Source organism: Hyla sarda, chromosome 13 (genome assembly GCF_029499605.1).
Source record: "Hyla sarda isolate aHylSar1 chromosome 13, aHylSar1.hap1, whole genome shotgun sequence".
NCBI classification, from domain to species: domain Eukaryota; kingdom Metazoa; phylum Chordata; class Amphibia; order Anura; family Hylidae; genus Hyla; species Hyla sarda.
The window spans coordinates 29,250,896-29,277,047 of record NC_079201.1 but is presented as its reverse complement, the minus strand read 5'-3'; the positions used below and the strand labels follow the sequence as shown (position 1 = coordinate 29,277,047).

Sequence of the window (26,152 nt, the reverse complement as noted above, 5' to 3'; positions counted from 1 at the left end):
TCCATGCAGCGTTAGGAGGTTGGCCAACTTTTTATGTCTTTATTAAACTCTTTCCACTATCAACCCCTAAGGATCCCAATAGGGAATTAGAGCATTGTTTTCCTAACAGTGTGCCTCCAGGTGTTGCAAAACTACAATTCCCAGCAAAAGGCTATCTAGGCATGCTGGGAGTTGTAGTTTTGCAACAGCTAGAGACACACTGTTTGGAAAGCACTGTACTAAAGCCTTCATGTATCACTCATGTGTGGTATATAAATCAGTGTTTTCCAATCAGGGTGCCTCCAGCTGTTGCAAAACTACAACTCCCAGCATGCCTGGACAGCCTTTGGCTGGGAGCTGTAGTTTTGCAACAGCTGGAGGTACACTGGTTGGAAAAGCCTGGTGTGTGTGTATAAATAGTGTTGGCAGCCAGCAGGTAAAGTGGTGGAAGGTATATATGTGCCAAGCAGGTTGCTGTATCAACTAGTAAACTTCCTGGGTTGTCATGGAGGCCAATCCGGCAGTACGTTTCGGCATTTCCATGCAGCTAAGTTGCAGCAAAGAAACTGCAATATATGTGCCATCAAAGTCCCGGGCTTCGGTGGGGAACAAGAGCATTTTTAGTTAGTAGCAGTAGGTTAATGACCTGTGCATAGTTATCATAGCTGCCATGCAGCTTAAATGGGCTCTTTCTCTGGAACGGCTGTAGTGTGGGTGGAAGGCTGTTCCCACAGTCCGGTCCGGGCTTTATTAGACCTATTGGGGCCTTTAAAGGGGTACTCTGGCCCTAAGATATCTTAACCCCTATCCAAAGGATAGGGGATAAGATGTCTGATCGCCGGGGTCCTGCCACTGGGGACTCCGGCAATCTCGCATGCAGCACCCACTTGTGGAAGCTGCACACAGCGCTGCAACTTCCGAGTCTGCCGGGTCACAACTACAGGGCCTGAGTATCGTGATGTCACGACTCCGCCCCCATGTGACATCACACCCCGCCCCCACAATGCAAGTCTATGGGAGCGGGCATGACGGCAGACTCCGAGGCTGCAGTGCTGCGTGCAGCTCCCAGAGGTGGGTGCTCCATGTGAGATAGCTGGGGGATAAGATAGCTAGGGGATAAGATGTCTTAGGGCCGGAGTACCCCTTTAAAGCCTGCTGCTCCTAGACCTCATTGCGGCTTGCATTGCGGGACGGAGCGTGACGTCACACACCAGCGCAGGCGTGATGTCACACGCCGCCCGCCCTGTAGTCGCCCGTAATCAGACCCAGAGTGAACACGCTCCGGTGACTGATTACAAACTGGGTGCCGCGTGCATGATCCCGGGGGTCCCCAGCGGACTCCCGCGATCAGGCATCTTATCCCCTATCCTTTGGATAGGGCATAAGATGTTTAAGCACCAGAGAACCCCTTTAAAGCCTGCTGCTCCTAGACCTCAGGTGAGGAGAGTGTGAACCTGAGGAGTTGTTTGCCATTTCTTCCACATTGTGCTACAGGCCGGAGCAAGCACAAAGGTGCCCTTGGAATCAGGAAGGAGATAGGCTGGCGTCTCTGCACCAGGACTAACCACCACTACATGGTTGTGTAAGGACTTTAAACTGGAGTCATGGTTTTTGTTTGTTCTGAGTTTAACGGCTGATGTAAAGCCTTCTGCTGAACTGTTATGTTCCTGGTGTTTTTACACCAACAACCAGTGGCGAATTTGCCAATCTTGGTGTTCTCTGGCAAAGGCCAAACATCCTGCACAGTGTTGGGCTGTAAGCACAACCCTCACCTGTGGACGTTAGGCCTTCATACCACCCTCATGGAGTCTGTTTCTGACCGTTGGAGTGGACACATGCACATTTGTGGCCTGCTGGAGGTCATTTTGCAGGGCTCTGGCAGTGCTCCTCCTGCTCTTCCTTGCGCAAAGGCGGAGGTAGCGGTCCTGCTGCTGGGTTGTTATCCTCCTATGGCCTTCTCCACGTCTCCTGATGTACTGGCCTGTCTCCTGGAAGCGCCTCCATGCTCTGGACACCACGCTGACAGACACAGCAAACCTTCTTGCCACAGCTTGCATTGATGTGCCATCCTGGAGGAGCGGTGGTCGGAGCACTGAAGTGGGGCAGAACACAGGCATACAGCCTCCAGCCATACACTGTATATGGCTGAAGGCTGTATGCATGTGGGGGGGAACTATACTGTACCTAATGTGGGGTAATATACTGCACCTAATGTGGGGAGCTATACTGCACCTAATGTGAAGGAGCTATACTGTACCTAATGTGGGGGAACTATACTGTACCTAATGTGGGGGAACTATACTGCACCTAATGTGGGGGAACTATACTGCACCTAATGTGGGGGAGCTATACTGCACCTAATGTGGGGAACTATACTGCATCTAATGTGGGGGAGCTATACTGCACCTAATGTGGGCGAACAATACTGCCAACCTAATGTGGGGGAACTATACTGCCGACCTAATGTGGGGAAACTATGCTGCCAACCTAATGTGGGGGGACCTATACTGCCAATCTAATGTGGGGGAACTATCCTGCCAACCTAATGTGGGGGAACTATACTGCCAACCGATTTTGTGGGGGAACTATACTGCCAACCTAATGTGGGGGGACCTATTCTGCCAACCTAATGTGGGGGGACCTATACTGCCAACTTAATGTGGGGGGACCTATACTTCCAACCTAATGTGGGAGGACTTATACTGCCAGCCTTATGTGGGGGAACTGTGATGCCAATCTAATGTGGGGGAACTACAACCTTATATGGGGGAACTAAACAAAAATATTAAATTGTACTATTCTGATCCCTATAACTCTATTATTTTTCTGTATATGGGGATGTATGAGGGTCATTCTTTTGCGCTGTGATTTGTAGTTTTTATCGGTACCATTTTTGTTTTGATGGGACTTATAAATTGCTTTTTAGATATTTCTTATGGTATTTGAAGTGACCACAAATGTGCATATTTGGTTAGTGCACTATTATGACTTTTGGGGCCCACTTTTGATTTTGCTCAGGGCAACGCTAATCCTAAAACCGGCCCTGGGGACAGCAATGCAGTCCACGTGGTCCTAGTGCCGCTGGCTTAATCTCTGGCAGAAATTCTGCCCAGAGATTCCACAGTGTGAACCCAGCCTTAGAGTACTGAAATGTAAAGATGCACTAATGATGGTAAGTCTGCACCAGAGGAAAAAAAATAATAATGTTTTCAAATCAACTGATGCCAGAAAGTTATACAGATTTGTAAATTACTTTTTCTAATTTAAAAATATTAAACTTTCCAGTACTTATCAGCTGCTGTATACTACAGAAGAAGTTGTGTAGCTCTTTCCAGTCTGACCACAGTGCTCTCTGCTGACACCTCTGTTCATCTCAGGGTCTGTTCAGAGCAGGAGAGGTTTGCTATGGGGATTTGCTCATTCTCTGGACAGTTCTTGACTTTGACAGAAATGGCAACAGAGAGCACTGTGGTCAGACTGGAAAGAGCTACATGACTTCCTCTGAAGCATACAACAGCTGATAAGTATTGGAAGTATGGAAATAGAAGTAATTTACAAATCTGTATAACTTCTGCCACCAGTTAATTTAAAATTTTTTTTTGTTCCTCCGCAGTACCCCTTTAACCCGTTCATAACATGGAGCATACAGGTACACCCTTGTGTCCAGGAGCTGCGTTCGCTTCAGAGTAGTAAGTGTCGGCTGCTATCAGTAGCCAGACACTCACTGCTATGACAGGCAGCTGCGATGCTCAGCATTAAACCCTTTATACGCCATGATCAATTTCTCCGCAACGTGATTGCAGGGATTTGTTGAGCTAAAATGCTGGAGGAGCGTCCCCTTACCTGCCTCCTGCTGCCGATAGCCGATCCAATTTTGTAGCTTGGCTTAGCCGGGCTACATTAGTGGATCGCCAATCTCTCTTCATAATGCTATGCCATAGGCCATAGTTGCCGGTAGCTCAGTGGAGCTACCGGCCACTATGGCCTATGGCATAGGCATAGCATTATACAATGAATGCAATCTAATGATTGCATATAAAAGTCCCCTGTGGGGACTTAAAAAGTGTAAAATAAAACATAAAAAAATGTTTGTAAAATAATAAAATACTCCCTCCCCTAATAAAAAATAGTCACCCGTATTTTCCCTTTTTACAAAAAATAAATAAATAATAACATATTTGGTATTGCTGCATGCGCAATTGTCCAAAGTATTGAAATGTAATGTTTATGATCCTGAACAGTACACCGTGTACATGTAAAAAAAACATCAAACACCAAAAATACAGCTTTTTAATCACATCAAATACCAGAAAAGAATTTATAATAAGTGATCAAAAAGTCCCATCAAAACAAAAAGGGTACAGATAAAAACTACAGATCACGGCACAAACAAATGAGCACTCCCTGTATATGGAAAAAGAAAAAAAGTTATAGGGGTAATTTTTATCATAAGGTGCACTATGTAAAAACCATACCCCCAAAAAGTTTTCTTAAACATTTTGTGGTTTATTTTATGGTAAAATTAAAGATGTCATTACAAAGTGCATTTGGTTGCACAATAAAACAAGCCCTCATAAAAGGAGAGGAGGAAAAAAATGAAAACGCGAAAACAAAAATTGACTGTGTCCTTAAAGGGGTACTCCACTCCTAGACATTTTATCCCCTATCCAAAGGATAGGGGATAAGATATCTGATCGCGGGGGGTCCCGCTGCTGCTGGGTCCCCCTTGTAACGTCACGGCCACGTCCCCTCAATGCAGGTCTATGGGAGGTTAACCCCTTAAGGATATATATATCTGTGCTGTGCAGTTTTGGAGTTGTTGCCAGAGATCCTCTCAGTGAATGAAACCCTTACGAGTGAAAATCAGGTAAATGGATAAAGGAGCCAAATCCACCCATCATGGTCTGAACACAGACATAATCCACAGGAAATTATTTGTACATTGCACACAAATCGCTGTGTTTTGAAGTCAAAATGATGGGAGATGTTTTTTCGACTCCAAAATACATTGTACACATATATTCTACATTGAAGTTTATATCTTGAAGATTACAATTTTGGGCAGCAACGGTGTTCAGACCCTGTTGGACGAGTTTGGTGTATTTTATCCATTTATCATCAGTTTAGACCTATTTATCTTTGTTGTAATACCCCTTTAACACATCCTGCCAGAACCAAGCTCAGTACATAAACACAGAACTAGGGCCAATCTCTATACAGTAGAACCAACCTCTATAGATAAATAGATTAAAAAAAAATCCAAAAAACAGCAGCACTCCAATAACGTGAAAAAGTGATTTTTTTATTCACTCAAATGTGAGGCAACGTTTCGGCTAGCTCAAGCAACCATTTTTCTCTGTGAGCTAGCCGAAACGTTTCCTCACGTTTGAGTGAATAAAAAAATCACTTTTTCCCGTTATTGGAGTGCCGCTGTTTTTTTGAATTTTTTTACTTCTGAGGGTCCTGACCTTGATCGGACACAGCAGGCACCTCGGCACCTTCTTTTTACAGGTGTGCAGCTTTCCTGGACGAGACTGTGAATAGATAGTACCAGAACCATGTTCAATACATAAATACAGCAACAGACCCAGCAACGGTACATAAACACAGTACCAGAACTATTATAAAAGGGAATGTCCACTGATTTCTTTTTGTTTTAAAGTAGCTAAGCAGGGGTAAAAAATGGAAATAGCCTGTACTCATGTGTCACGTACCCCTGCCGCTGCCGCTAGTATGGTGCTTAGTCTCTTAGCTTCTAATCATCAAGAAGCCATGTTGTTCTAATCCTGTACAATACCTATTAAGGGTACCTCTAGTGTCTATTAGACAAATTACTGTGCACAAGAGTCATTTCAAATGCTGTGCCTAAATGCTCAAAAGGGGCACCATTCTCCAAGCTCTCTCTGCATTATGCGACATTGCTTCTCGCTTCGTTCCCATAGCTGCGTGCTGCACAATTTTCAGAAAATTGAGGGATTAGAGATACAATTTAAAGGGGTATTCCGGCTTTATAAAACTTGTCTCCTATCCAAAGGATAGGGGATAAGATGTATGATCACAGGGGTCTCGCTGCTGGGGACCCCCGCGATCTTGGTGCAGCCCCTGGCATTCTGTGCCAAGTACTGCCTCCGAGACGGGGAAATGATGTCACGGACTCGCCTCCTCCATTCATGTCAATGGGATGGGGCGTAATGGCCCCTCATAGACATAATTGAAGGGGCATGGCGTGGGGTCACTAGGGGGCGTTGCCGTGACATCACATACCCGTCTCAGAGGCAGTGCCTGACACAGAATGCCGGGGGCTGCACTGAGACTGCGGGGGTCCCCAGCGGTGGGAACCCTGCGATCATACATCTCATCCCCTATCTTTTTTATAGGGGATAAGAAGTATAAAGCCAGAATACCCCTTTAAGGTTCAATTTCTGGTCCTGGCTAAATAAAAGATCAGAACTGCACAGGGAAGTCTGGCCCTCTACCAATATTCTACTGTGTGGGATGTTTAGAATCGTCATTGATGGGGAGTTAGTTGTTTTCAGTGCAGCGGCATCAGGGTTATTGTAGCTCAAAGGCTTTCTTGAATAGATAGGTTCTCAGGTGTTTTTTTTAAGGTCTGGATGGTGAGAGTCAGATGTGTTGGGGTAGTAAGTTCCAGTGTATGGGGGAAGCATGGGAGAAGGTTCGGAGACAGTTGTGTGAGGACCAGACAAGAGCACTGGTGGAGGTCTTAAAGGGGTACTCCACTGGACAGCGATCAGAAGTAAATGTTTTGAACACTGTTTTCACCCTGCGGGGGTCGGCTATGCCCCTTGTGACTTCAAGTCTATGGGAGGGGGCGTGGTGGCTGTCATGCCCCCTCCTATAGACTTGCATTGAGGGGGCATGTCCGTGATGTTACGAGGGGTGTGGCCTACCCCCGCACCGCGAAAACCGCTTTCGGAACATTTACTTCCAAGCGTTGGCCAGAGGATCGGAGATTGCATGAGGGGCAGTATCAGGAGATCAGGCCAGTTATACATGGAGGGTACAGGTTGTGGTTGGCCTTGTATGTCATGTGAGACTGTGGAGAGAGTGGATTGTTTCATTGTTATTGATAGATCGGGTGGGGGGGGTGGAGCGAGATGGGAGAAAGATCTGTTTTCTCCATGTTGAGTTTTATAAAGCTGAAGGAGAAGAAGGAAGATACAGCTGACACTCCGGGATCTTGAATAGAAGGGAGGTGACCTTAGCCCCTTGACTTCTTTTTCTGGGGTGTGCTAAAGAAGAAGGTCACAGATAAAAATCAGCTAAAGAAACGCATCTTTTGTCTATGTGCCAAGACATTAGAGACACGCCCCCTCATAACATCACACCACACCCCCTCAATGCAAGTCTATGGGAGGGGGCGTTGCATCCACCAGGCTCCCTCCCATAGACTTGCATTGAAGGGGCATGGCGTGATGTCACAAGGGCCGTGGCTGACCCCCGCAGCGAGCACACAGCATTCGGAACTGAATGTTCTAAACGCTGACCAGTGGAGCACCCCTTTAAGTTAGGCACACAGGCTTATGGGTAATTGGAAGACTCTGCATTGATTTTTATCATGACTTCTGAGTTCTATATATATGTTATTTTTGAATGTCCCGTATTTGGGCATGGAATATAGGAATCTATAAGATAAGCCTCCAGCAATAATACACATTCAATTTGTGTTCTTGAGCATCTGCGGAAGCACACGGTAGTAAACAATGCATATCCCTGAATGTAACAGTATGGGAATATAGCACCATTCATTAAACTGTGTTGCTTAGCAACACTACACCATACACCACAGAAAACAGCAGGAAAGCATTACAGAAAGCATAGTGCTTGACAACAGTAAAAAAGACCATCTAGACAGGCGTAGCCCCAGTAGCTACTAATTTAGCTAATACTAGCGATCTCTTTTCTGAGTGTAGGAGTATACGCCTTAGAGAGGTCACACTGACTGGAAATAAGTCTAGCATGCTGTCTAAGTGAGGTAAAATATATACGAAATATTAAATACTGTTTACTATTTTCTTTCCCCCATTCAAGACAGTAGACAGAATAAGTGATGACAGTGAAGACAGCAAATGAATGGTTAAAGAAGCAATCTATCATTATTTTTCATCTCTATATGGCAGCAATAGCTGTTATTCAAGAGAGATGTAGCCTGGCCTTGGATAATGTGCCATTAATGGGTTGTCTGATAACTTGGTATTTTTCACCTCTGAAAGTGAATTTTGTTTTTGTAGCCTCATTCACATATACCGGAGAAAACCTCAATGGTTTGTTGACCATAAGGATTGAACAAAGGCAAATCAGGAACATGTGAACAGTAGCATATATTTCCCATTATGCCCATTATGTGTTAGGCTTTGTCAAAATGCACTCGCTCTGTTTTAAGTCCTATCTAAGGGCAACAAATAATAGATCAGTGACACCAATGTTCTGTCACTGAATTCACACTGAACACTCCGGTGTATCCAGATGTGGTTGTAGTTACAGCAAAGCAGCATCTCATATGATACACAGAAGATTCTACACAAAGCAGTCATAGGAACAGAGACAGTCAGCTTGAGTCAGGAGAGTTTTATAACTGTGCAGCTAATCATTGTATGGGCTCACCTACTATATCACTGCATACCTGCTCCTTTAGCTGGGGCAGAATTAATTAGTGATCAGTGAACCAGTTGGAAGGATTTGTTGCAAATCAACTGTCAATTTGATTCAAATTTGACAGATGATTTGGATTCAGCCCTACTCTCCTTGATCCTGTACATAGTTTCCATGGTGCCCTATCTGCCATCTTTGATAGAAGCCCTGCTTCTGCATTAACTGACCAATGATGCATACACTTGGCACTGTGTTGCACATCAGGAGGTTCACTTAGTCCTCAGGGCAGCTGATATCTCTCTTTTCACACGTCTCTTCAATTCATGGCTGGTGTACCCACTGCCTTAATGGTTACTAAAGTCTCATAAACTCTTTACCAGTTCACCAATCCCCAACAACCACAGTTAGGCCCTGGTGTAAAGATACTTCTCCGGCCCTCCACATCTTTTACTCTGCCTGCAGCCCACCAGTGCATCCCAAGACTGCATTTGGACCTACTGGCTAAGCACACCCCTTGCAGGTCCCTCTTGCACTACAAGTTGTTAAACCGGACTCTCTTTTACCTGGCATCGAACTCTGCCCTTTTATAATCTCTCTATTATCAAAACAAGCATTGTTGCACATTGCCAAACATAGCTATGCCCACTATACTTCTAAGACCCTGAAAAACACATGTCCAGGAAACAGGCCATTCATCCATTGGTAGTGAATGGGATTGTCCAACAATACAAAATGTATCTTTTACTTCTACAAACTATAGAGATGGCCCATTTGTAGTCCCTAGGACAAACTCTCGGCAACTCTGTAGTCCACTACTAATGCAAACAGTATATGGAATTGCCAGAAGCCCCACAGACTTGCGTTGCAATACACTTCCAATTCAAATCTATGGGACTTCCATCAGTTCCGTATACCACAGGGTTTAATTAACAGTAAACTATGGAGTTGCCAGGAGTTTCTCCTTACATCCTGTCGCCATGCTGAAGTGAATGGCACCCTTTGTATCTCATCTTCTTAGTCTCTCTTATGGCTGATATGGTACCAAGATTTAAGGCTAAAAATGTGGAACCAGACATGTTACAAAAGTATATAGAGGTTAAAAAAAAGTAAAAACAAGGAATAATTACTTAATGACAAAAAACATTTAGAGCAAATCCGCGTTGGGATATTTCTTCATTTTACAGTCAGCAATGGTTTGCCCCTAATTCTTTTTAATATCTTTTAGTAGTGAACATGTGGATGTCATTGAAGCAATGTGTCTATTGTTGCTGATGATACAACACAACCTTATAGGATACTTAAAACTTGATTGTATCAGATTACAAAAAAGACCTATAATAAATAATCCAGCAGCGGGGGCAGGAACATTAGAGATGCATTTTATTGTTGATAAATGTAAAGTAATGCACCAAGCTAACCAAAGTAATCATGTTACACTATATGTAAGAAACTAGGTATACAGTAGTAAAGGGCAAAAGCACTTAAAATTTTAGGATGCATAAAAAAGAGATAAAACATGCGATCACATGTCTAATTGAATTACATTTTGGACTCCTCATAAACAGGATATAGGCATAGGCAGTTTTTGAAGGTGCTGGTGCAGAGTTCTGTGCTTTAATGATTTTATTCCTATTGCGCTTCAGCATGCATTGGAGGGGGGGATCCGGCTCACCCAGATCCCCTGCCTTATCAATACTCACTCCTCGGACTGTCTTCTTTTGTCCTTTTGTGGCATCAGAGCCTGGGGGGGTGGGGGTGGGTAAAGTCAGTAGCACAGTACTCATGCCCTCCACCCAGGCTCTCATGTCACAGAAGGGGCGGACTAGGGAGTAAATATTGATGAGGCAGGTGAGCTGGGTGGGCCGGCTCCCTGCCTCCAATGCATACTGGAGCACAATGGGATTAGCATCATAAAAGCCCAGAACTCTGCATCCCTGCCATTAAAAATAATGACACTTCATTTTCAAGCTTTTCCCCCGCACTATAACCCAGTATACTGGGTTAAGTGCAGATGAACAGCTGTCAGATTCTTTTAAATTTACATGTATAAATATATTTGTGGGCAACTTGTTCAAAGGAGCACAAGAGAAGTTTTTTTAAAATACTTTTTTAATTGATCAGAAGACTTTCAGTACATGTGAAGGAAAGCAAGAGAGTAGTTAAACTATGGAACACTAACCCAAGATCATTATCTAAAGTTCTGGATGCTTACCTAATAACACATGGCTCTAAGCTTTTAATTAATTATATATGTAATGACGACGAGGATAGCCTGGTAGCTCAATGGTGAACACTGTTGCCCTGCAGCACTAGGGTTTGCATGTTCTCCCTGTGTTTCCTCCTGTTTCCTCCCACACCCCAAAATAAATACTTATAGGTGAATTAAGATTGTGAGCTCCAATCGGGACAGACAACCAGTTTGAGTGTACAGCACTGCACGTTATATTAAGAGTTTATTATTATTGTTATTAGAGATGGTCGAATCGAAGCTGACGAAGTCAAATTCGTTCCGAATTTCATGAACATTTTTATTCTGAACGAATCCGAATTTCCCCACGCTTCGTAGTAACGAATCACTTCATTCACTACATTTTGTGAGGGCCGGGGGGCTAAAATGGTGGTTACACGTGTGAAGACATGGGACAAGGTAGTCTGGGAAGGCAAGTAGGCGGAATCAGCCTGAATCACATGGTGGCATGCAGCCTATCAGCAGCCAGCCAGCCCTGTGATGTCACAGCCCTATATATATGGCAGCCATTGACGAAGAAGGCATTTTCCGAACTTTTTACCGAGAGAGCAGAGACTGTGTGTGCACACTAATCACTGTTACTGATAATACAAATCTTTACAGTGGCTAACCCATTCACCTCAAAACCAACAGATAACACACAGGGGAGAAAAGTTGTATATAGACTCTAGTGATAAACTATAGTATATTACAAGTGTATTCCCTGTTGTATGTATGGGCATTTGTTTGTGAACTCCATATATATATATATATATATATATATATATATATATATTTATTTATTTTTTTCAACAACAAAAAATAACCAATCGGAGTCACTTATAATCAAATAATGTGTCTAAATGACAACAAGTTTATTAAACATATAAGAAAAAACTATTACATACAGTACAAAAAGTGTAATGGCAAGAGGAATACAGCATCGATACAGTGATATCATTGACCCTGCCCACAACCAATCAGTAGGAATATATATAGGTAGGTCACAACCCATAGCAACAAGCATAAGAATAAATGTAGGTTACAAATGAACTCAAGTGAGAGTAGAGTAGAGAGTAGAGATTAACCTCAAGCCGTTCTGGCTAGAGAGAGAGAAGACACTGTGTGGTCACTAATCAGTGTTACCGACAATACAGATCAGCACAGGGGAAATCCACTGACCTCAAGCAGGCAGACAGACAGGCAGGGAGAGTTTAGAAGTCTCGAAAATCTCTTTAATCTCTTCAATTGTGATGCCATATGGTCTCCCAACCGTACTGCCCCATCCAGACTCTGCGGCAGTGATTCTAATAGCGATGCCTGTAAACTGCATGTCATTCTGAATAACAGTATTATTTCACTAACACAGCAGACTCCCTATGCGTGTTACGGCACGGCAAAGTGTTCTACACCCCTATTGAGGCTCTCTGTAGCTCAGAAATAGCCGTTTTTAATAGCGATTTACCACGAATATATTTGGATCTAACCAAACATTTTGGGGAAATTCGGCGAATCACCCGAATCGAATTTTGGAAGATTTGCCCATCTCTAATTATTATTATTGAACTTGATGGACCTGTGGCTTTAAAAAACAAACAAACAAACAAAAAATATACTGCAACTATATATAAACAAAAAGATTAGTCCTTCCATATGCACCAGATATCCAGTAACATTCCTGCCGTGTAATTTGTGGGGCTTTTCTATAAAATGTTTCCATATAGACCGGAAAATTACAGCTCTGTTATGAATTTTTTTGACATTAATTGAATTTGTCCTTGTCTTCGCTGAATTGTATATCAGAATTGTAATAAGATCGGGTCACAGTAAGACTACAAAGGCTATGTGCAAACCTCCAACCTAACCTCCAATGTATTAAATGTCAGGCCGTGATGTTCAGAGGTTCTGCTAATTTTGACAACGCTAAAACACATTTTTCGACAATTATAGTAAGAATTAATTGCAGCTTGTTGTATATGTTGGAAAAAAAGATATATATCCATCAAGTTCAGCTAGGTGTAGACAAAGGGCATGAAAGAAAAATGGAGATCTCCAAAGTTTATTATATATATATGAGCCATTGCCCTCCTCTATATTGGCTGAAGATTCATTCCCGATCATCAGTCCAAGTAAACATCCCAAAAATCAGTCAACAAATGAGCTAATCCTAAAATATCTTTTATATTGACATAAAAATAATCGCTTTTTGGCAGCTCATTTCCCCACGTAAACAGGGAAAATGCTGCTAACAGATCACTTTCCTCCCTAGGAAACATGCAGATTCTGTAAATAATGATACATCCACCATGCAACATAATTCTCAAGTAAACTAAACTGGCAGTGCTCATTCCCTCCATATTGTTAATATACAATTGAAATACCATTGTGATCTTAAAGGGGGACTCCGCTGCTCAGCGTTTGGAACAAACTGTTCTGGAGCCGGCGCCGGGAGCTCGTGACGTCATAGCCCGGCACCCTCATGATGTCACGCCCAGCCCCCTCAATGCAAGTCTATGGGAGGGGGCGTGGCAGTCATCACGCCCCTCCCATAGACTTGCATTGAGGGGGCGGAGTGTGACATCAACCACTAATATTGACTTGTTGCATAGACATCAAAAGTTTAGATTGCACCGGGTCTCAGTCCTGACACCTGCTGCCGTTGCATAATCCTGTAGCATGCTCTACTGCCTTGCCAACTGTAAAATCTGGCCTTTTCCCTCCATAGGTTTATGCAAAGAAAGGGTCGGATTTGAGTGACAGCCGAGAATGAGGCGCATGCTTTTCATTGGATCTAACTCACGCATTTCACAGAGGTATAATTTGCATTGCACAGGGGTATAATTCCCAGTTCACAAGGGTATAACTTGCACTCCGAAGGGGTATTACTCGCGCACTTCACAGAGATATAAATCACGATTGCAGTTGGTCTCAGAAGTAAGACCCAGTATGATCTACACCTTTGTCTTGTCTGGGCAACATGTCAAAAGTTGTTCTAAATGACAGAGAAGCTTTGAAGATGCTGGCCTGAGAACATAACTAAGAAAGCAGATATTTGATAGAGAAAGACTACTTTATTTTAGCTTAGAGGGGCACTCCGCTGCTCAGCATTTGGAACAAACTGTTCAGATTGCAGGAGAAGGCATCGGGAACTCATGACGTCATAACTCTGCCCCCTCATGATGTCACGCCACGCCCCTTCAATGCAAGTCTATGGGAGGGGGCGTAACAGCCACCACGCCCCCTCCCATAGACTTGCATTGAGGGGGATGGGTATGGCATCATGGGGAAGCAGGGCTATAACGTCACGAGCTCCTGGCACCGGCTCCTGTGTTTGGAACAGTTTGTCCCAAATGCTGAGCAGCGGAGTACCCCTTTAAACATTATGCAATCTAATAAATGGCTAGCAGGAAGTACTGCATGATGACCCTTTGTGAAATCCCCTTAAAGGGTTACTCTGCTTGATTGACGGGCCGTGTCATGGCTCTGCTCCATCTGTTCAGTGAGCAGAGCAATGATGCGGCCAGTCAATCAAGCCGAGGGGGCGTCGCTGCTGGCCGAAGCAACGGGACTAGGTAAGAGGAGGACTGCTTGCGGGGCTGGCGGGGATTATAAGTTCATATCCTCTCTATTCTCGCAGGCAGGAGCATCCCCCGGGGATGGTGAAGATAAAGATGTTACCCTTTATAACGCTTTGCCAAGCGTTATAAAGGGTATAATCTGATGATTGGTTCCCTTTAAGAGGTGAACAGTAATAGCTGGCCATACACTCCAAATAGCTGCCAGCCAAACACGCTCATCTAGCCAACAACTATCTCTACTGATCCCAATAGAGAATTGGAGAATTAAACGTCAGTCACCCAGGTGATAATCCAACTTTATTGCGGATCCAGGAGAATATACAATGCAAGGTGCAGAGACAAACCTTTGTGGCAACCTCCTGTCTCAACCGGCCCAGGGAGCTGGAGTGGCCCAATGTTCTCTTGGCATCTTGCATTGTATGTTCTCCTGGATCTGCATTAAAGCTCAAGTTGGATTGGATCACCTTGGTAAGTGCTGCTCCTTTCTGCAAGTCTCTATCGGGAATCTATGTTCTGGACTTTACCTTTGATAGAACTAAGCACCACTCTAAGTCATTGTACTACTATTTCTATACTGGATTAACCCTCTCATTGCTACATACAAAGACTTTCATTAATACTACTTGGGTAGAATCACAGAAAGCCTACTCTAAGGAAAACCTGGTAGGAAATAAAATCCGTTGGAAAAGTTGAAAAATATAAAAATTCAACCTTATTTCATAGCTCCTGCCAGAAAAAGTCCAAGTAGACACAAGTCATTAGAAACGCGTTTCGACTGCTTTTCTCAAGGTTTCTACTGCTTGGGTAGTGCGACTAATTTATTCAGGCAACAGTTTCGTGGTCATAAACCCGCTTCCTCCAGCCTCCTATGGAGGCTGGAGGAAGTGTGTGTTTGACAGCGAAACTGACTGTGGAGGCCGGAGGAAGCGGGTGTTTGACCGCAAAACTGTTGCCTGAATCCTTAACGTGTTCCCAGACCTACTCTCTCCGTCAGCAGTGCTGCGCGGTAAGGATTCAGGCAACAGTTTTGCGGTCAAACACCCACTTCCTCCGGCCTCCGCGGTCAGTTTCCCACCGAAGTGGGTTTTTGACCGCAAAACTGTTGCCTGAATTTTTACCGTGCAGCGCTGCGGCTGCGGCTTCCCAGACCTACTCTCTCTGTCAGGATGCCGAATTTTAATGTGATTTTATAAAGATGAAATTTTAGGGTGAGTGACACATTTTTTCTACATTTTTCGTATCACTTGCTGTTTTTTTCTGTCATCCCCTCCCCAAATAATTTTTCCCCTCTCCTGTGATCTATGATTGAATGGCATGTATTTTTGATATAGTGGCTATTATAGTGGTGCCACCCAACTGTCTTTCTACCGTGCCTAGATACATTACATATGTTTGCTGCCACAAAAATGACAAAACATCTCTGCATAGCCTTAGCAGGGGTGTCTGATCTGGAGAGATTCAATTTGGGTGCACAAGAGTGAAAGTCTGTTGTCACAGTGATATAATCCCTTGCATATAAACGCTGGATAAAGGTAAACCCTGATCTGAAACAACAGCCTGTGCTGCTACTAGAAAGTCCATATCTGCCCGGGGTACTTACATTTCTTCTCTCACACAAAATACTGATATAAAATGCTAATATTGGCATCAGAGTGTTTATGAGATCAGAGCCCCAAATGGAAAAGGGGTGTGTTTTGAATGTGTCTAATGCTGTAGTATTTATATGTACCTGGCATAGCCCAGTCTTTCTAAATAAACCATTTGGGAAAGAAAAAAGCAACAATGATGCTCTCATCCTTATATCCTTTCCTTATATCCCGTCCTCATATCCGGTCCTCATATCCTGACCTCATATCCCGTCCTCATATCCCGTCCTCATATCTCATCCTCAAATCCCATCCTCATATCCCGACCTTATATGACATCATCATATCCTGACCTTATATCTCATCCCCATATCCTGACCTTATATTTCGTCCTCATATCCTGACATTATATCTCATCCACCTATCCTGTCCTCCTATTCAGACCTCATATCCTGTCCTCAAACTATTATCTCCCCCTGCCTGCCAGACAGTTAAATCATACTTTACCATCAAGTCAGCCCAACAGCATGATGTTTGAAAGTCTTGGTTAATCTCCTCAGCCCAAGAGTAACATGTTCAGAAAATGTACTGGAAGTCTTTTGCATTCTTTAACTCTCCTTTTTTTTGTTGAGATATATATATATATATATATATATATATATATATATATATATATATATATAACTCAATGTGTGTGTATGCATGTATGTATGTATGTATGAATGCATGTTCCAGCATCACGTCCAAACGGCTAAAGATATTAAAATGAAACTTGGCACACATGTTACTTATATGTCAGCAACAAACATAGGATAGGCCATTTAACCCTTACCCACCCCCATTTGCCAGGGGTGGGGTTTATTTTTAAAGTCTCATACAAGTCTATGGGAAATATATGTTACTGCATAACTTCCAAATGCCTTGAGATATTTCTATAATACTTGGTCACATGTTACTTATATGTCCACTTAAAATATAGGATAATTAATTTAACCCTTAACTACCCCCATTTGTGAGTCCCATGCAAATCAATTGAAAATGTATGTTCCCACATAACTTCCGTACAGCCAGACATATTACAATACCTGGTACACATATTACAGGTCGGGATATGAGGACGGGATGGGAGGTCGAGATAGGAGGTCGAGATAGGAGGTCGGGATAGGAGGTCGGGATAGGAGGTCGGGATAGGAGGTCGAGATAGGAGGACGGGATAGGAGGACGGGATAGGAGGTCGGGATAGGAGGTCGGGAAAGGAGGCCGGGATAGGAGGTCGAGATAGGAGGACGGAATAGGAGGACGGGATAGGAGGTCGGGATAGGAGGACGGGATAGGAGGATGGGATAGGAGGTCGAGATATGACAACAATATATGAGGACAGGATATGAAGTCAAAAGCTTCCTCCTTTGTTTATTTTCCTCCCCTACAAGGATTAGGAAGGAAAAACCGGGCAACACCGGGTATTCAGCTAGTATATATATAAAACTCAATGTATGTGTGTGTATGTTTGTGTGTGTGTATGTGTGTATGTTCCAGCATCACGTCCAAACAGCTAAAGATATTAACATGAAACTTGGCACACATGTTACTTATATATCAACAACAAACATAGGATAGGTCATTTAACCCTTACTCTCCCCCATTTGCCAGGGTCGGGGTTTTTGTTTAAAGTCCCATACAAGTCTATGGGAAATATATGTTACTGCATAACTTCCAAACAACTGGAGATATTTCGATAATATTTGGTCACATATTACTTTTATGTCCACTTAAAATATAGGATAGTTAATTTAACCCTTAACTACCCCCATTTGTGAGGGTCGGGGTTTTTGTTTAAAGTCCCATGCAAATCAATGGGAAATGTATGTTCCCACACAACTTCCATGCGGCTGGAGATATTTCAATACCTGGTACACATATTACGGATCGGGATAGGAGGTCGAGGGATGTGAGGACGGGATATCAGGTCGAGATAGGAGGTCGAGACAGGAGAACGGGATAGGAGGTCGAGATAGAAGGTCAAGATAGGAGGATGGGATAGGAGGTCGGGATGGAGGTCGGGATGGAGGTCTGGATAGGAGGTTGGGATAGGAGGTTAGGATAGGAGGTCGGAATTGGAGGTCGAGATAGGAGGTAGGGATAGGAGGTCGAGATAGGAGGTCAAGATATGAGGATGGGAAAGGAGGACAGGATAAGAGGTCAGGATAGGAGGATGGGATATGAGAACAGGATAGGAGGTTTGGATAGGAGGTCAGGATAGGAGGACGGGATAGGAGGACGGGATAGGAGGATGGGATAGGAGGTCGAGATAGGAGGATGGGATAGGAGGATGGGATAGGAGGATGGGATAGGAGGATTGGAAAGGAGGTTGGGATAGGAGGATGGGATAGGAGGATGGGATAGGAGGATGGGATAGGAGGATTGGATATGGGGTTGGGATATGACAATAATATATTAGGACGGGATATGAAGTAAAAAATTTTCCTCTGTTGATTTTTATCCACAATAAGGATTAGGATGGAAAAACCGGGCACTCCCGGGTACTCAGCTAGTGTGTATATATATATATATATATATATATATATATATATATATATATATATAAAACCACCTGAGGACGGGATATGGGGACGGGATAGGAGGATGGGATATGAGGTTGAGATATGAGGACAAAACATGAGGGAAGGATTTGAGGTCGGAACATGAGGGGATTTGGCATTGGGATATGAGGAGGGGATTTGGGGTCGGGATATGTGGAGGGGATATGGGGGTCAGGATTTAAGGACAGGATATGATGAAAAAAGCTTCCTACTTTATTGCTTTTTCTCCCACACAAGGATTAGGAAGGAAAAACCGGGCAGCGCCGGGTACTCAGTTAGTATATATGATATAAATATATATTATGGGGGGAAAGCTACCAGGCTTTCTCACAGGGAGGCTGTACATTTTAGCTCATTGGGAAGCTGGATGGGACAATATCTTTTAAATAAATTACATGTTATCTCTCTCTCTCTCTCTCTACACATGTACATAATTTTCCACGGTTTTTGCTAAGGTTTCCCTACATTTTCCACTTTCCCTACACTTTGCTTTTTTAACACCTGCTCTGATCTGTCGGGTTTTCCTCAGCTGAAATCCACCACATTTTCTGTGGAAACCTTAGTAAATACCGTATTTATCGGCGTATAACACGCACTTTTTAGGCTAAAATTTTTAGCCTAAAGTCTATGTGCGTGTTATACGCTGATAAGCCGCTGCAGTTAAATGATTTAAAGCGGGCGCTTTAGATCAATGAACTGCAGCGGCTTTGCAGGTGCAGAGACAGCCAGTGCTGCCGGCTTCTCTGCCCCTGCCTGCCCTGGGGTCTAGAGCCCTGCTGCCGGCCCTTCTCTCCCCCTGGCTATCGGCGCCGCTGCCCGTTCTCTCCCCCTGACTATCGGTGCCAGCGCCCCATTGCCGGCGCCGATAGCCAGGGGGAGAGGAGCGGCGCCGGCAATGGGGCAGCGGCGCCGACAGCCAGGGGGAGAGAAGGGGCAGCGGCACCCATTGCCGGTGCCGCTGCCCCGTTGCCTCCCCCCATCCCCAGTTGCATAATTACCTATTGCCAGGGCTGGGTCCGCGCTGCTCCAGGCCTCTGGTGTGCGTCCCCTGCGTTGTTGCTATGCACTGCACGGCGCGGCGCATGACGTCAGTGTGCCGCGCCGTGCAGTGCATAGCAATGACGCAGGGGACGCACACCGGAGGCCTGAAGCAGCACGGACCCGACCCCGGCAACAGGTAATTATGCAACCGGGGATGGGGGGAGGCAACGGGGAAGCAGCGCCGGCAATGGGTGCCGCTGCCCCTTCTCTAACCCTGGCTGTCGGCGCCGCTTCTCTCCCCCTGGCTATCGGCACCGGCAATGGGGCTCTGGCACCGATAGTCAAGGGGAGAGAACAGGCAGCGGCGCAGATAGCCAGCGGGAGAGAAGCGGCGGCAGCAGGGCTCTAGACCCCAGGAAAGGCAGGGGGAGAGAAGCGGGCAGCGACGCCCTCTCTTCCGCTGCCTTTCCTGGGGGTGTATCGGGGTATACACGTGCACACACACGCACCCTCATTTTACCATGGATATTTGGGTAAAAAACTTTTTTTACCCAAATATCCTTGGTAAAATGAGGGTGCGTGTTATAGGCCGATGCGTGGTATACCCCGATAAATACGGTATGTTGTTTTTTTGTAAACATTTTGGGAATACGCCCATTTTCAGAGACCACGCCCCATTTCCCCAGGGGTCACGCCCCTTTTCCGGAATTTCTTAGCAAAATGGAGAGTTAGTCAGGGTTTTTTCATTTCTGGCGCAAATTCTGGCACAGACAGAATGTCTGGCGCAATGCGACAGAATCTGGCGTACAACCCGACAAAACATGTCAGGTTTGCAATAGTAAATGAGGGCCAATGTGCGTGTGTATGTATGTGTGTCTGTGGGTATGTATGTGTGTATCTGTCTATGTGTGTATGTTCCAGCATCACTTCCAAACTGCTGAAGATATTAACATGAAACTTGGTCACATGTTACTTATATGTCGACAACAAACATAAGTAATTTAACCCTTACTCACCCCCAATTGCGAGAGAGATGGTTTTAGTTTAAAGTCCAAAGCAAATCTATGGGAAATGTATGTTCCAGCATAACTTCCGTATGGCTGGAGATATTTCAATAATACCTGGTACAAATATTACTTATATGTCAAATAAAAATATATAATAGTTAAATTAAAGGAGTACTCCTGCTCTGTCCTGCCCGGGCTGAAAAAAAAATGAAAATAAACCATCTCTCACCTTCCTGGGTTCCCGCGGAGTGCCACTACAGCTGATAGGTCCTCCCGTCCATCTTCTTCCTACCTCCGTGTGAACGAAGCGTCACATGGTGCTCAGCCTATCGCCGGCTGCCGCAATGTTCTGCCTCGGCCGGCGATAGGCTGAGCGCCATGTGACTCTTCGTTACACACGGAAGTATGAAGAGGATGGACCGGTGGACCGATCAGCTGTAGTGGCGCTCCGCGGGAACCCAGGAAGGTGAGAGATAGTTTATTTTCATTTTTTTTTGCAGCCCGGGCAGGACGGAGCAGGAGTACTCTGCACCAGAATACTCCTTTAACCCTAACCTACCCCCATATGTGAAGGATGGGGTTTTAGTTAAAAGTCCCCTGCAAGTATTTAAAAGAGCAAAAGAAGGAAAGACCGACGGAAAGGCGCCTAGTGGGATACCGTTGATGACAGGTGGGAGGGGTTAGTCGAAGAGTAGATGATGGGTGCTCACCTTGAGCGAGCAAAAAACTCGCATGTAGACCCACAGTGGGGTTAGTGGTATGGATAATAGTCCACCGGATACAGCTGCTAAGCCCAGGGTACAGGACAGGACTAGCCAGTCCTGGATAGATATGCAGTGGTAAGGAAGAAAAAAAACCTTTTCAAAGGGCGCTGCTGTTGTCCTGGTGAGATGAAGATGAAAAGTCCGAGGCAGAAGTATTTTGCAAGATATAGCTTCTTTATTGGTGTAGAATCATAGCAAGCAGGGATACAGGCTAGATAACGCGTTTCGGGGGACAGCGCCCCCTTGTTCAGATCAGTGATAACAACTGGTGGTGCTTACATGGTATATATACACTTAAAATGGGCGCCAAACATAAGGGGGAGGGGCTACAGTAAACAGGGGCACATACTGTAAAGGCATGATAGATACATCAAAATAGACATGCAAATCATGAAAACCTATTCTGACACATAGAACAGCCTGATGGAATGGAGCTATTACAAAAACTCTAAATAAAATCATTGGTGAACAGTAGGTAATATGCGCGCATCTGGAGCCGCTGGCCGCAGCTCCGGAGTGTGCAGCGGAAGTGGCCGTTGCTACAGACGCGTATCCATGCAGTCTGTCGGAAGCGTCCGGCCAGAGAGCGTTGCCCGGGAGACGCACGACGCGCAGAGGCGCAGCGCGTCACGGGCAGCGCTCAGGAGGCCGGCTTGCCCGTGATGACAGGCACTGAAGTCCCTCGCTGGAACCCACAGGAGGGAAACTGTCAGGATGATAGTATATGATGAATAGGCAGTGGTAGTTAGTGTGTATGGACGTCAATAGAAGTGTCACTGAATATGGACATCTTGAACTAGAGCCAGTGATGTGGCAATGAGAAAAATGGGGGGGGGGGGGCTTAAGGGGTGGAAGGAAAGTAATAAGGGGGGGGGGGGGGAAACTATGGGCAGAAACAGAAAAACGATCTATGATGGTAGAAATAATAATGAAAAATAAAAATAGAAATAGAATTAGAAATAAAAATAAAAATAAAAATAGAATAGGAAATGAAAATGAAAATGAAAATAAAAATAAAAATAAAAATAAATAAAAATAAAAATAAAATTATGTTTGGCGCCCATTTTAAGTGTATATATACCATGTAAGCACCACCAGTTGTTATCACTGATCTGAAGAAGGGGGCGCTGTCCCCCGAAACGCGTTATCTAGCCTGTATCCCTGCTTGCTATGATTCTACACCAATAAAGAAGCTATATCTTGCAAAATACTTCTGCCTCGGACTTTTCATCTTCATCTCACCAGGACAACAGCAGCGCCCTTTGAAAAGGTATTTTTTCTTCCTTACCACTGCAAGTATTTAGGACTGTTGCCTTACACCACAAGCTCCGCTCTGCATCTCCTGGTGAATGTGTCAGTCCGGCTGGCAGGCCACACCCTCCCCGCATTCCATGCCCCATCTTGCAAAGACACGCCCACCCTTTAAGCCACGCCCCTTTTATTTTAAGCTTACAATATCCTTACCAACACTCAGCCTCACCTGACGGGGCTGACGGGATATGAGGTGGGGATATGAGGACGGGATATGAGGTTGGACATGGGGATGGGATATGAGGACAGGGATATGAGGTTGGACATGGGGAGAGGATATGAGGATGGGCTATGAGGTCGGGATATGAGGTCAGGATATAGGGACGGGATATGAGGTTGTGATTTGTGGTCGAGATATGAAGTCGGGATATGAGGACAGGATATGAGGTCGGGATATGAGGACAGGATATGAGGTCGGGATATGAGGAAAGGATATAAGGTTGGGATATGAGGTCAGGTTATGGGGATGGGATATGAGGTCGGGAAATGGGGATGGGGTATGAGAATGGGATATGAGGTCAAGATATGAGGACAAAATATGAGAACATCATATGAGGTCGGAATATGAGGAGGGGATTTGGGGTCAGGATATTAGGAGGGGATATGGTGTCAGGATTTAAGGATGGGACATGAGGACAAAAACTTCCTCCTTTGTTACTTTTCCTCCCCCACAAGGATAAGGTAGGAAAAACCGGGCAGCGCCAGGTACTCATCTAGTTAAAATAATAAGTATAAGAGTTTGAATGCAGCTTACTCACCGGAGAAGTTTCCTTATAGCACAGTGTTCCCCAACCAGGGTGCTTCCAGCTGTTGGAAAACTACAACTCTCAGTATGCCTGGACAGCCGAAATGCTGGGAGTTGTAGTTTTGCAACAGCGGGAGGAACACTGGTTGGGAAACATTTCTATAGGACAATATCGCTGTATACAAAAAATTCTGACACTCACATTACTTGTTCAATTCCACATTTTCAAGAGGCATATTCTCATAACCCCCAGAAGACAAATGATACATTATGCGAGGACCACTACCACCACTGTAAGCTTTCATCCACACTCGACAAATATTACACAGGACTATATGCAGATCACACAAGGGGTCATATTCACACTCAATAAAAGTGACAAACCTTGTATTTCCTTCAACAGAAGGCCTATGGGGATTTCTAAGATATTAAAGGGGTACTCCGGTGGAAAACATATATATATATATATATATATATATATATATATATATATATATATATATATATATATATATATAAATAATCAACTGGTTCCAAAAAGTTAAACAGATTTGTAAATTACTTCTATTTAAAAATCTTAATCCTTCCAGTACTTATTAGCTGCTGCATGCTCCACTGAAAGTTCTTTTCTTTATGAATTTCTTTTCTTTCTGACCACAGTGCTCTCTGCTGACACCTCTGTCCATGTCAGAAACTGTCCAGAGCAGAAACAAATTCCCATAGCAAACATCTCCTGCTCTGGACAGTTCCTGAAATGGACAGAGGTGTCAGCAGAGAGCACTGTGGTCAGACAGAAAGAAATTCAAAAAGAAAATAACTTCCCATGGAGCATATAGCAGCTGATAAGTACTGGAAAGATTAAGATGTTTTCAATAGAAGTAATTTACAAATCTGTTTAACTTTCTGGCACCAGGTGATTTAAAAAAATAAAAAATGTTTTCCACCGGAGTACCCCTTTAAGTACTACATATGCAATGTATCTGCAGTAGTAGTGGTTCTCCATCTCATGGGGATTACAAATCTCACCAAGCGTGAGTGGATGCTGGGAGTTGTAGTTTCCCATATGGAAACCATTGGTGTAAATTACAACATGAAGACAAATAAGTCAAATGAAAGCTCAGTCCACAATATGCCACATTTTTGTAGATTGTAACATATAAAAGATGAATAATAAACTGGCTACTGAGCAATATACATACTTGAGGAATCTGTAAGGAACCGCTCACAATGTCACCTCATTTGCTTCCAGTTGTTCTGACCTTTTCTATTCTAAGGCTTTGCAAATGATCTATTGTTTTGCAGGTTACATTTATTACTGATTGAGACCTGCAGAGTAATATAATATATACATTTCTAAGCTGCAGCATCTCTAGTGGACCCCTAGAGTAGCCATTTAGAAAAAGGTTAACTGCTTCTGTGCCGAACAGGGCAGAGAGTAAAGAGAGAGGAGAGAGGGAGAAAGAGAGAGAGAGAGAGAGAGAGAGAGAGAGAGAGAGAGAAAGAGAGAGAGAGAGAGAGAGAGAGAGAGATTCTACTACATCTCAGAAAAAAATAATAAAATGTGTTTACTATTTATTAATGTAAATATTTATCGTCCTTGAATATAAATCTAAAAGAAAATCTAAATATTGGTAGAAGTGATTTGATGACAAAACCAGATGCTATATTGTACTTACCAATTCACACTATGCAGTAGGATTTGGGAAGTGTCTGCAGGTGATGCTCCAAAGACTTCATTCAATAAACCCCACCGGCTTTAGCTTTTTGGGCTCCCGAGAATTTCACCTGGCTTCTTCTATGCTGTGTGAATATTCAAGAAAAACCAAAGCTTAGTTCCCAACATTTCAGCTAAATGGACACTTCTCGGAGCATCTCTGCACCTCGATAGAGAGGCAACCTGTTCGCAGAGAGTAGTGGTGCTGCTGCTGCTGACAACCTCTGCTGAGACAATTGGCCAGCTCACTCAAGATGCATCAGAACAAGATAAGGAACATAGTGGTAGAATGGAAGTATGGCCATGCACTTACTGTATTACCGAAGCCATTCCTAAGTGCTACAGGAGGTGACGAGTAGAGACCTAATTCCAATAATAATAATAATAATGTCCAGCTATGCATGGTGCAGTCTTCAAGCTCTATTCATGTCTTCAGTGTCAAGCTGCTCTTATAACTGCTTCTCGCTTTCATAGCAACACAGGCAGCAACCATGTCTATAGCTATGGGACATCTGCAAGATCATTTGAAAACATCCACTGCGATTACAAGATAGCGACGCAAACAGAAAGAGCTGCACTGCTGTGCTGGAGTGTATGATGTATTCTCTAAAACTGCTCTCATGTAAGGGCTGTCCGGGCATGCTTGGAGTTGTGATTTTGCAACAGCTGGAGGTACCCACGTTAGGAAACACTGTCCTAGGCACTTGTGCTGATAGTGGTCGGGAGCTTCAAAATGTCTATCTATGTTATACAAGCTGCATGATGAAAACCACAGTTATGTATGGACTCCCTTCCCCAACCTCTGCATAGGACTATCAGCTGTTTTAATCAAAATTGCTGACAGATCACCTTTGAGCTGTGTTCACACATGAGGGAGCTGGCAGCTATTTAGTAAAAAAAAGAAATTGGCTTAAAGAGTACCTGTCACCAAATAAAACTTTTAATATAATGTTCCTTGTGGAAGTAGCAGACACTTTCTCTTTCACTTGCTTTCAAAATTATCAACAGAAATATGTTCAAAATGTAATAGAAAAAATGGCCACTAGG

The 26,152-nt window shown here is 44.1% G+C and overlaps 1 protein-coding gene and 1 long non-coding RNA gene across 9 annotated transcripts in view; one reads left to right on the top strand and one right to left on the bottom strand.

The window, feature by feature from the left end:
- ANKFN1 (ankyrin repeat and fibronectin type III domain containing 1) overlaps positions 1-26,152 on the bottom strand; it is a 597,928-nt gene that overhangs the window by 445,570 nt on the left and 126,206 nt on the right. For 5 of the 7 annotated variants that reach the window (XM_056550598.1, XM_056550604.1, XM_056550603.1 and 2 more), the window contains exon 2: positions 25,068-25,191. The gene's annotated coding sequence lies outside the window, so the exon portion shown is untranslated. Of the gene's footprint in view, positions 1-24,590; positions 24,718-25,067; positions 25,575-26,152 lie in introns of those variants that run through there. The other 2 variants (XM_056550600.1, XM_056550597.1) reach the window with 2 other exon arrangements.
- LOC130297750 (uncharacterized) overlaps positions 1-26,152 on the top strand; it is a 55,988-nt gene that overhangs the window by 21,744 nt on the left and 8,092 nt on the right. Inside the window, exons 1-2 of one of the 2 annotated variants that reach the window (XR_008849672.1) lie at positions 7,796-7,975; positions 13,545-13,632. This is a non-coding gene — a long non-coding RNA (uncharacterized LOC130297750). Of the gene's footprint in view, positions 1-7,795; positions 7,976-13,544; positions 13,633-26,152 lie in introns of those variants that run through there. The other variant, XR_008849673.1, reaches the window with a different exon arrangement.